Below are 13206 nucleotides of genomic sequence, written 5' to 3'. Positions count from 1 at the left end.
AAGGTAGTATGTAGTATGACTGTTCTGTTGGATCTGTCCTGCAGTATGTTGGGTCAGGCGTCACTGGATTTCCGGTTTTCGGAAAGCAGAAGTAAACAACGGCCAAGCTGATAACAAAATTTCTTCTTTAGCATCGCTTGTGATTTGAAAAGTTAAGAAGTGGTTTATATGTAATTTAATAATTTTCACAGCATCTAAAAACTGAGTGCCCCCGTCAAAAAAGAAGAAAAAATAAAAGGGGAAAGTTAGCGCTGTGCATTGTGGGAAACAGTATGGGAGGGAGACTGGTCCGCTGCAGACTGAGACACTTTCCCAAATCAGTACGACTTCCAGGGGGTTGCTCTTGTTCACATACTACATACTGAATTCTGGCCAAATCAGTACGTACTGCTAGTTGTAGTAGGCGGTTTTGAAAACAGCCAGTAAACATAAGCAGATACACACGGGGCAAGATCTACAAAATAAAACAGGAAACACAGGAGACCAAACAAAGAAACGCAAGAGAAAATACATACACAAGACATGAAATACAGGGAAAAAGACAACAATTAACACAGGAAGAACAATACACAAATCTTAACAAAAGCAACTCATGACATGCACCAAAGATCAGGTAGAAAAGCATTAGCATCTTGTTTGTTAGGTGGGTTTTTTTGGTTGTTGAAAGACACTATCAGAGCAGAAGATTAAATGAATGTAGGACTTCGCTTTATCAGACATCCACTCAAAATGAAACCCTGTGTGAGTGTGTAAGCAACGTTATAGCCTGTTCCACCTGCTAACATGTCCTGATGTTGTCTGAAGGTTTTAATTGCTGCCTCTTGTTATTAACCAACGTACCATGTTGAAATGCTCCTAAAGGCTGCAACAAGTCCAACATTTGAGAATGTAACAGTTGTTGTCTTTTAACATTTAAACTGCAGTATCATCTACACCCCCCAAAACGGTCTCCTCCTCCGTCCTTTGGAGAAAGGAGAAAAATGCTGACTCTCTCTCTCTCTCTCTCTCTCTCTCTCTCTCTCTCTCTCTCTCTGTCTCTCTCTCTCTCTCTCTCTTTTTTTTTTTTCTCTCTCTCTCCCAGTGTACACACACACACTTGTGCACACACAAACACACACTCTGTGTTGATTAAGGCCTCCTCAGTGGCCAATCTCTCAGCAGTCGTCTGAATCCTGAGCAAGAAGGATATTTTAATCAAACTTCAACCAGAAAACAGTCATAAAATATAAATGCTATATCAGTAATTTTCATCAGGGCTTTCTGATACGTGATGAATAATACAGACACATATTATGTAAAGGAGGGAGGCTGATAAACAAAGAAGATCTTTTTTATATCTGCAGCAGTGTTTATTATTGAGGAATAATCATATCTTTGATAATCATATTCAGATTTATGGAGATATTCCTTTTATGTAGCATCTTTTATGACAGGAAGTAAAAATGTCAGAATATGTATGTCCTTTTTCAGAGTAAAATATGTTAGTTTCTTGCTTACACGATGCATTTGTCTCATCATGGGGCCTTATTGGGAAGCTGATGAGTTTCTCATTAGAAGGATTTCCTCTGAAGCTCCTTTATCACAGTGACAGATCATTAGTTATCTCTTATATCTGGGTGATTATGATGCTGGATCCATGGCTTCATTTTCCTTTAGCAGGGAAATACCGAAGCTGCTAGGTGTAAACAATTAAAACAATGCTAAACATCTGTGAACAATTAATGTGTCTGATGTTTCTGTATGTGCCTGTAAAATATGTATACACTGCAGGGTGGGACGGACTCAGTGGGTGAAGGATTAGGCCCTGCAGATTACAAATAAGAGTAACCTGAGGAGGGGAGAAAGGAGTGGCCTCAAAGAGGATGTGCATCGGGGTTACGGCAGGTCAAGAGGGTTTTAATGTCAGACACAGCAGAAAGTCAGATGGTGAAGAAGCATGGCGGAATAAGCGTGTTTGAATTATATTGGTATTGGTATAAGAAGACAGATGAAAAAGGAAAAGTGATGTTGGGCTGTATTCTGGAAAAGTAAATAGTCATTGTTGCATTAGAAATAAACAGGGATGAGGAGGTGTCCTTAAATGTAGGAGGGGAGTGAAGGGGGGAGTCACCAGTGTGTTGTGTTTGGGCTGGGGGCTGACATAATGGATGCAGAGGGAGGGAAAAAAGGGGGTGGTTTCCCAAAGCTGGGTAGCCACTGCAGTGCCTGAGAGTGAGGAGGGATTTTTTTTTTGCCAGAGATTTGTTATGCTGCTACTGCTGCTGCTGCACTGAATCGATGAGGAGAGGAGGGAGAGAAAGGAGAGAGGGGAGGAGGGTCAGCCTGGTCGAGGGGTGGCTCACTGCAGTGGTGGCTTTTGGTCCTCCCCCTCTTACTCTACATTGAGAGACCCCATACCCTTCTCTCCTCTGCTGTCATCCTGACAAGAGTATTTTCTGTTTGTCTTTGCGTAACTCTTTGTTCTTCTGTCCTTATCCTCATTTCCCTCAGGACGTCTGCTTTCTGATACTCGGTGCCCTGCTGTCTAGAACTAAACTGGCAACCTGTGCTACAGTTGTTTCTGGGATGTGCAGTGCCAATGTATCTCAGAGCTAGCCAGGACCTACGCTGTTATGTATTAGGTGCATCAGCACCTGCCAAATAGTGACTTTGCAGTATTGCATAAAACTTATACTAATAGTTGTCCGTGAGGCAGTAAACAGGAGTAAGGTGTGTGTTTAAGATAAGATAAGTTAATACTTTATTCGCCCCACAACGGGGAAACTTACAGGGTTATAGCAGCAAAGTGGATACTGCAAACATTAATAGCAAGCATATACAAAAGTAAATATTAAATTATAAGTAATTAAAAGTAAATTAGTGTATCCTATTAAAAATATTTACAGAAATAAGCATAACATTGAATAAAAGTAAATGTACAGTATATTTAAAGAACAAATAAGATGCACATGTAGATGACAGAGGTTGCAGCACACTTAACAGGGGAGATTGCGCTCATGTTCTTTGGATAAATGACTTAATTACTTTATGAAGTCAAAGGAGGGGTGAATGCTTGTGTCCTGTGTTAAACCACAAGTTAACATTAGCTTTCTTTTAAAGTTTATTTTTATTGTCATGACAAGAAACTAACAAATTCAGTATATATTTAACTCTAACTATGTTCATACTTCAAATTGTACCAGTTTGTTTTTGCCTGAAACCGGACAAATTCAAGACTCTTTCCAAACAGAGCAGGTCTAGACCGTACTCTATGTTATATTATTAACAAAGAACCAATATCAAGACAGGATAAGATCCAGTCCCCTCTTACAGACAGGACTTAGTCTGATCTCATCTTAATCCACCATGAGCAGAGCACTTTGCAGCATTTAGCTAGTTACAGTGGCAAGGACAAACTTCCTTTAACAGGCAGAAACTTCCAGCAGGACCAGACTCATGTTAGACAGGCATCTGCTGAGACCGAGTTGTTGTCAGAGCTAGTAATGAATAATGACTGTGGGTGGTTTGAACACCTCTGGTCCATAAGTTAAAACACATCTGTTTGCTCAGCTATTTTTTAAAGAACAAACCTGCTCGGCAGCTTTATTGTGTTATTTCCCCTGAGATCCACATGTCTCAAATATGCTTCATAGTTGTTGTTGATATGATGTGCCTGATGGTGTTTGTGCACAGCATGATTTGTGCTCAGTGTGAAGCTATGTTGCATACTTTAAATAATGCGTTAAGATTTAAAGACAGTGATTTGTGACCAGTACTTTATCTTTGAGTAAATGTGTGTGTGTGTGTGTGTGTGTGTGTGTGTGTGTGTGTGTGTGTGTGTGTGTGTGTGTGTGTGTGTGTGTGCGCGCGTGCGTGCGTGCGTGCATGCGTGTGTGTGTGTGTTTCTTTTTCAGCAAGCATGGTGTGGACAACTCAGAGAGGAGGAGAGACGCAGACAGTAAAAAAACGACCAAAGTGAGAGAGCGAGGGAGAGAGAGAGAGTGAGAGGGGGAAGCTAATAAAAAGGAGCAGGAAACCAGACCAAACATGGGCACAGGTGACGCACAGAGGATACCCAGTTTCCATAGCAACAGGCAGGTGCAAGACACTGGGAGCTAATCTAGCATTTTCGATCTGCTGAGGTGAAACATTGCATGCAAATTACAGTGTGAGTAGCAAAAAACACAAGGCACACAGAAACGCATACCAGCACAAGACGAGATGAATCTTAGAGGAAACCAGACCACACACACACACACACACACACACACACACACACACACACACACACACACACACACACACACACACACACACACACACACACACACACACATACACACACACACACACAAACAAACAAACATGTGGAGAAACACTCTGACATAAATGAAAAGCCTGCTGAGCTCAAAGAAATACCAAAGCAGGCCATGTGCCATGACAAATATGGGTATTAACTGGTTGTTGTAGAGAAAATGTAATTGGCCATCCAGAAACCTGACCTCACTGACCCCATGCATGGGAATGCCTAGCACACTTAAGACACAGAGGGATGGCAGGAGGATGAAATGGAGTTGACAAGAAAGGAATAGGAGGAGAGGCATGGCTGAGGCAGGAGGGTGAGATTAAAGGGGAAACAGAGAAAGAGGGAAAGAAGGGTTGATTCGTGCCCTGGGGGTGAAACACATGATAAAGGAGGGGGAAAGACAGGGAGGGGGATGAGGGTGGGTGTAGGAGGGGAGAATTCCATGTGGAAAAGTAAGTTAAGGAGAAAAAGGGTAGGAAAGAGGAACAGAAGTGGAGGAGCTGAGAGGGAAAGATGGGGCAGCTACAGTTTCTGTTCAGGAAATCTTTTTCTTTTGATGAGAAAACATGGCCTCTTAGCAAACAAAACAATGAAAATGTGATGCTTCTAAAGCTCACAAATGTACAGTTGTGCTAAAGGCTCTGTATACTCTACCGGTGTACAGCACCGTTCGACATAAATGCTAATGTCATCATGCTTATGTTCTTCTGACGATGATAATGCTGGCATAACTTTTTGGCTTAAGCACGAGTGTGGAAAAGTGATTCAAACTTTGACCACATGATGAGGCACTGGTTAAAAGCTTTTCAAGTTCATATCTGTGCCAATAAACAATCCATCCAGCAGTTGTCGAGACATTTTACTCATAATACAAAAATCAATGTCATGGTTGCTCTAGACAAAAACGTGATCACAAGGAATCATTATCCGAGACAATGCCTACGGTGGCTGACAAGGGCAGACGATCTGCAGCAGCCCCAATGATCTTCATCAGGAGATTCGAGCAAGCATCAACTTCTGGCTGTGAGAAATGAAGCCATTGCGGAAGTGTTTAAAACTGTAGTTCATAAAGTGTCTACTTGAGGAGAAGTACAGAAAGCCACATATACACCCTTTCAAAAAGCCCATCTTTACAGTAAAAGTAAACATGTTTACAGCCTGGTTCCAAAAGTGGTTTAGGTCGAGGAGCTAATATCTCTATCGACACACACTGTACAGTGGGTGATTTTAATTTATAACTCATTAGTTTAGAAAATATTAAGATTGGCTTCAAAACTCTGCTTCAGAACAAACGTGACATCAGAAAGACTACGTCCATTTATTATACAGGCAATGGAAACAAGCTGCAAATGTAGAAACAATATTTTTTCATGTATTTTAAAGATGCATCATTTCTTCTTCATTTGCGGCTTGTTTCCCTCATCAGCCACCGTACAATACACTGTATAGAACTTCTTACCTATCACTGAGTTGATATGGGGATATAGGGTTCATATGTGAAAAAAGAAATCTGCTGGGGAAAATAGCGATACAATCTGCAGTCACAGAAGTCATTAGGGTTTGTTCTCCAAGGGCCACGGACATCAGCTCAGCATTTTATGTCAATACATCCAACAATTGTCAAGATGTTTGAATCCTGACTATAGTGGAGGAAAGTGCCATTCCTCAAGTTGTTAATGATCTTGATGAAAATCAGTGCATCCTGTAAGTTGTTTTCAGTCTATTTGTTCTCAGTGTCACCTCGTCAGATGAGTGATGGGGACATCTGTTTTACCGCCGTCTGTTACAGTGTCTTTTTTTAAACAAATAGGCTTACTGCAGGAAATACACTTTGGAATTCTGCAGACAGAAGCTTCAGAGTTTACGTAATTTGTCGGCACTAGAGTGAGTGAAATATCTTTTTATTGCTTAAATAGGGCTCTTTCATTAAAAGCAAGGGGGAATAGAGAAAGAAAGTGAAGGTAAAACGAGCGAGCACTTACAACTGGGAAAAATTAATTTGCTTATTTCATCACTGACCGTGTTCAAGATGCCACCACAAACACAAAACGTCTTCATGTCCTCATCTCCACACAGAGCTCATCGCATTTCCCTGCCCACTGGGCTTTCAGCTCTGGTCATGTAGCTGGGCAATCTCAGCTGTTCAAACATTTAGACACACAAACCAGCAAACACACACACAAGAACACACACACACACACACTTTATATGCACCCATGTGCACATATGGAAGATTGAGAGTACGCACATTTTGAGTTCAGTCGACAGTAATGTGCCACTTCCTGTGAGTTAGCCAGGAGGGACGTTAGATTCTGGGCCAGTGCACCCTCGCAAATTCTGTTCTGTTGTTTCCTTTCCTTCCCTGAGCTCTCTGCTAAAGTGTTTCATACCTTTTATTATATTATGTTACATTACCTTATCCTTTGTTACTTCATGTGACACTTCACATGATTTGTGTGTTTGCAGTATTAGATCAGGATACTTGATGACTTACATAACCTCATGTTGCATCATGTTGTGATTTTTCTCTCAGCCCATCTGCTTCACCGTGCTCCTTCCTGTTTGAGTGTTCTCATCTGCTTTGTTGTACTTTACTTAGCTGCTTAAACACAAGGTTTCCAACTTTAGCCTCTGCTTTTTTTTGTTGATTCTAAAATAGTAAAGCCCGAAGTCTGTGTGATGAGCTACTGTAGAAGAGAGGAATAAAGAGGATAGAAGAGGAGCACATTGAACCAAAAAGGAGATACAAACAGGGAGAGATGTTATATGGAAAAGGGCAAAAAGAAGAAGGAAAATATAAAAGCCAAGGATAGGTAAGACAAGAAGAAAGAGGCCAGAGAGGTGTAGAGAAGCTGGTCGATGTGGATCGATCCTCCCTCTGACAACTATCCTCACCGTTAAATGTGAGACCTTCAGTCGCTCACTTATCAATGTCGCCACTCACTACCAATTTATCAATACCTCAATTATCAGCTGGAATATCACTCTTCCCTGTGAGCTTGCCAGAAAGCTATTCTTTTCATGCATGTCTTTGCTGATGTACATTGGCTCACAGTTCAGTGCCTCTGTAAGGAAGAAATAGCTCAACAGGCCTGCAGGTGAATGCCATCAGTAATAAAACAAAATATCCTGAAAGGAGGAAGAGGACACAGATAGAATACAGTAAAAATATTGATAAACAATAGTAAACACCAATGATCGATTATGTAAAAGACTAAAGCTATACCATATCTCTCACACAAAAAATCTAAATGTTATATTTTGTTTAGAGTTGTGCATTTCTGAAGACGTTTTGTCCATTTGCTGCTTTCAAAATAAAATTTAAACTTTAAAATACTGTAATATGACAAAGCTTTGTCTCACAGTGAATCAAACTGCCAGATCTGACTTTTGTGGTTGTATTATTTTTTTCTGCAATATGATTTTACTTGAATTCAGCACTACATTTTTTATTTTAATTTTTAAGACACATGAATTCTTGTTTGAACAGAAAACTAACTCTATTGCCTGAAGTGATAAACCCAAAAAGTTCATGCAAACAATCACATCATTTAATTAAGTCACTGAATCATTGCTTTAATATAAACACAGTTATACACAATAAAAAATATGTATTCATAATGTTACTTCAGTCAAGTATAATCAGTAAAATGCATTGACATTTTCAAAGGAAAAGATAATGAACACAATGTTTCATGATACATTAATATACATTATGTTTAAGAATCATTATTATATAATGTATGATTGTGCAAGAAACAGTGCAAATTTCAACTGCGGCTTTGAGCCAAATGTTTTCCACTAATATTATACCTGGTAGTTCATTCTGTAACAGACATGATGGCAGACCTGCTGTTTAGTGTTGATAAAAAGAACTGAAGTAAAAGATAGCTCGTCAACATTTGTATTCAGAACACGTCATGTAATAAAAGCAGATAACAGATATATCCAAAGCACTCATTGCTATTTCAAACATGGCTTACAGCCCTGTACAAACATGTAAGCTTCATCAGATTGAACAATTAAACATGACAGCCAAATCATATGAGATGAAGTGCCATGACAAACCCTCACAGCCTGATGAGGAAGAGCTGTAACGACAGCGTTTGGTACAATGACTAAGGACTGATATTTGAGGAAAGGAGAGAGGGAGAGGCAGATTTTAATGCTGAGTCACAGCAAGGCTGCTGCAGCAGCACCCTCCCCCACACTGAACAACACAGCCTGGCTGACTGGCTTCATCTCTCATCCTTTCCTCTTCCTCTCCATACACACACAAACACATACACAGTCCCCTCTGTGCATCACATGGAGTGTGTTTCGTCTCTGTCTCTCCTCATCTTCAATGTTCTGTCTCGGTCGATTATTCTTTACGAATCCTTCACACCTCTTTGTCTGGTTTTAGCCTGCATCTATTTTTTTCTTCTTTTTTTGCTGTGTCATTCTTTCACAGCCCACCCCCTCCTCTTCCCTCCCTCCAGACTTCCACCTTCCTTGTGAAGTTTAATTAAGAAAGAAATCAGTCAGTAAGCGAGGGAGATCAGAGTGTGCGACTTGTCTACTACAGGGTTGATAATGCTGCGGCTAATCTTCTCCTCCACTTGCTGTGTTTTGCTCTTTGACCGTGAGATAAATCACTGCTTCAGCCAGGCTCTCCATTCCATGAGATCCTCAGACACCTGATACACACACACATGCACACATGTATGCACACACACACACACACACACACCCCTTCAAAGACTTCACAGACCTCCTCTGAAAAGTTGGTTATTCCCTTTAATCTCATCTAAGAGCCAAAATACAGCAGGTGTGAAAAAAGAGAGTTTTTAAAAACCTCCTGCTTTCAATGACAATGCTCTTTATTTGTACTTTCCAGAATGTAAATCATCTCACCATCTAAAGGCATTATGACATAATGCTAATCGACATTCCTAAGCTCACCCCCAAATCCACACGCCAGAGGACTGAAAACCTGCAGGTTTAAGCCTAAAGACATCCAAATGTTCAATCTGGAGCTTCTCTGTGGAGGAAAGCATGTGACAGATAAGCAGCAGCAGTACCAGTGACTGGCTGCTGATAACCCCGGTAGACAAAAGTTAACATTGATTTAAATTCTTATGGTATTAACAGAAAATAATTTAAAGGGGGGTTAACCTGAATCAAGATGGAGTAATACTCTGTCACAAATCTGGTTCTCTGGGTGAATGAAAATGAAGATTTGGTTATGCTGAGTCACTGAAAGACATATTTAATGTTTAAAAATCACTTGGGGGCACGACATACGGCAGAAATATTAGTTAAAAAAAGAGCAGCAGCCTGATGGAATTAAAAAAAAACATGGGTTGTATCTGCGTAGGCATAAAAAGTACATAACATTGTAGACATATTGATTTGTCAAACTTTTCTTTATCAGATTTGATTTAAACGTCCACGTACTTAGAAAACTGATGACAGTGAAATAAAAGGTCTGCAGTCACTTTTCGTACCCTGTGGTCGTGTAGAATCACTCTAACCACTCAGCTTCTGAGCACCCTCATGATGAAGAGTACAATCAGAACATGGTGAGTTAATGAGGATTTGACTTGGATCAAAAAAGTTAGCAATGAAGAGGGGCTGCCTCCACAGCACAGAGAAATTAGCTTCATTCATCTCTTATGTCTCAGCTAATCAATTATTTGTTTATTGTATCAAAGAGCTTCTTATATTATTGAACAGCTTTGATAAGACATCTTGACTTAAACCAACTGTTGAACAACATAAGAATTTCATGAGTAGGTTTCTTGTTTTTCGGTGGCACCTATGGAGCAAGTTTCTTTCTGGACTTCATACCAACAGAGATCCAAACAGAATCCTTACTGCCTGTTTAATTCCCTGAATGTCATTTTTTGTTTAACTAGCAAATGGAGTTAATTGTTTTAGTCATCAATATTTTTTTCTTATTCAGACATTGTTACTCTTAACTAGCAACTAAGCACTGTGAGGCTGTAGAAAACCCTGTCACTGCTTATGAACACTCGCTTGCTGACCAACCACCGCTGAGTGTTGGCCACAGCTCTTAATGTGGCAGGAATGTGGACACAACATATAGGCATGGTTTCCACTTGCGTGTGTAACTGATGTCTGTAGATCTTTAAATAAATATATACCTCTAGTGTTCACAGTAGAGCATGCATTTCTTTACTGATGGATAGAAAAATAATAAAGACAATCTGTGTTCAAACTTGATTAACAAATGCTCTTTAGTCATAGAAGCACACCTAACCATCAACATTTAAACAGAATGGAGGGGAAACCGCCTGTTAGCATGTTAGCAGACTGTCTGTTAAGCTAGCACACTGTCATGTGGTCCAAAACCTGCAGCAAAAGTCACATTTGGTAAATGTATGGGAAACAGATTCCAGACCAAGTTATTACAAAGGAGAAGAGTTTTCGCAAGCACATCTTTAACATGCTGCTCTGTTTTCAACTTTGTTTTCTATTTATTTATCATAGATGATGTTTATTTAATGAGTCTGTTTTAGCTTGTTATCTATTTTTGTACGCTGCTGGAGCTGAGTAACATTTTTGTTCCTTCATGTTTGTAACATGTTCACAGCAAAGTGAACCTTGAACATCGATACCCAGTGTTCAGAGTCCAATAGGCATGAATGGACTTCAGACTCTCGTCCCTACACATACGTAAGTAGAAACTAGGTGTTATTTCATAATAACAAGGAATACTACAAATGGCCTCTAGTATCCACAGACCTTGGGCTATAACAGCATTTTGATGACTAATTAGGCTAATTAAATGGACATCATTAGATTATGTCCATTAATTATAGAATATAATATAGTAGGATAAATCTTTATTGTGCACCAAGCTGGAAATTTGCCTAAGGCTCTCCAGATGCATACTTAGGCATAAGAACATTCACAGTTAATGAAAGAGACAGACAGAGCAGCAGACTTACACATTACAACAGTTCATGTCATGGTTTAGATCTCATCAGTCATTTTGTAATGTTGAGGATGTTTATCGCACTTCAGATGATGGACTTCTGAGACACGTTTTTAGTTGCCAGATGGACTCTACAACGCCTCCCTGAGCTCAGAGGCTCAAACTGGCAGAAGAGAGGATGGGAATTATCTGCTATGATGCTTTGTGCTTTAATACTCGTCCTATCAGTGAATAGTTGAGACAGAAGGTTTTGAGGTTTCACTTTTTTGCCTTACATTGATACAATGATTGTCTTCTTAAATGATTGTCAGAGGAATTACTCCTTCATATGTCATGAAATAAAAACAGGCAAGCACACAGTGAGAAAGATTTCCGTGGCATGGTCACACAATTTCATGTCCCCCAGCAGATGAACTTTACTACACAAACATTTTATTTAGTCCAACATTTTGTTTTATGTAATAAATAATACAAATATCTGTTAAACTAGCCACCACCAGTCATGCTCTGAGTTTCAGTGCCAGTTAACAAATTTAAGCATCCAGGATGTGGCAGTCAGGCATTGAACTAATATCACTAGATGTGTCATGGTGCTGAGACCCCTTGACCTACCTACGAGGCCATTAAAGGTCCCATGAACCTCAGTTTAAAGAACCTAATCAGATCCGACAGGTTTCTGTTGCCTCCGTTCACACAGAACTCCAATCATCCACCTCCATTTCTTTCTAATTTGATTTGTCATACTCCTGAATTATTGTTTTAGAGGAGACTGAATGAATGAAGGACCTGTAGATTTATTCTTCTGGCTTTCTTCACACACACACACACACACACACACACACACACACACACACACACACACACACACACACACACACACACACACACTCACACACCCAATGCAGCCATGCATGGAGCAAGCACGCACACACACACACACACACACACACACACACACACACACACACACACACACACACACACACACACACACACACACACACACACACACACACTCCCTCTCCTCTCTGTTCTTCTCCTCTGGCTCTCCTCTCCAAATGGATTTTTCATGCAGAGTTATCATTATCATTAATTTAGCAGACAGGTTCGCTTCAGAGCAATTCAAGACACATTTGTTACAGTGCCAAGCAGCTGGGGGAGAGGAGACGGGGGACATTCCCACGCTGCTAAGTCCACAGACAATTCAGTGTGGACATGCTGAGAAAACATCAATCGCTCTCTTGTTCATTTCAGTAAGTGATCCCAAATAGCAAACCTCCAGCCAGGGTAAGGCCTTAACATTTCCACATGAGGCAGCGATGCTTTGAGGAAACAACTGAGAGAAAATAAATGATACATTACCTGAAGAAATGATGACCCTTAATTGAGATATGTCAATTTTGTTAACATACTACCCAGTCAGTGCGAGGATGACCGACACTCAGAATACAATTTAAACTGTATTTTCTGATGAGGGACTAACACAGCTGATACGCACACTGTCAGGCTGTTTTTATTTTAAAGAACTCAAAATGAAAAGGTGTTAAATGACTGGTCTGTTCAGACACCAATAAGATTCCATATTCAAAACTAAATGTAATGAAATTCTGTATTTTTGTGATTGTCAACAAATCCTGTAAAAACACCAAAAGCAGTTTTATTTCCCCAATTATCTCTGACAGTTATCTGACTTCCCTTTCTGCAACCCTCCACAAATTATTACCCTGCTCAAGACGTCCTTAAAAAATGCGGCCACAAATATACATATTCACTTCTTTAAACAGGGCTGTGTTGTTCCTAAAACAGATGTACTTGTATTGGTAAATTTGTAAAAAAGGATAGATAAAGATAATAATAAATAATGGCATGCAACAATTCAGGCAGTGCAGCATCCATCATGTGGAATCATTCAGTTCTGTTACATCACTTAGTTAGACACCCAATTGTATTCAAACACAACTGCACACTCTGTGAAGTA

The 13206-nt window shown here is 40.0% G+C and overlaps 1 protein-coding gene across 1 annotated transcript in view; it reads left to right on the top strand.

The window, feature by feature from the left end:
• The window catches only part of snap25a (synaptosome associated protein 25a), a 60565-nt gene that overhangs the window by 9513 nt on the left and 37846 nt on the right, over positions 1–13206 (top strand). Inside the window, exons 3-6 of the mRNA XM_034700052.1 lie at positions 3894–4147; positions 6945–7098; positions 9165–9266; positions 10884–10966. The gene's annotated coding sequence lies outside the window, so the exon portion shown is untranslated. The remainder of the gene's footprint in view (positions 1–3893; positions 4148–6944; positions 7099–9164; positions 9267–10883; positions 10967–13206) is intronic.

Source organism: Notolabrus celidotus, chromosome 13 (genome assembly GCF_009762535.1).
Source record: "Notolabrus celidotus isolate fNotCel1 chromosome 13, fNotCel1.pri, whole genome shotgun sequence".
Classification (NCBI taxonomy): Eukaryota; Metazoa; Chordata; class Actinopteri; order Labriformes; family Labridae; genus Notolabrus; species Notolabrus celidotus.
This window is presented reverse-complemented; position numbering and strand designations above follow the sequence as displayed.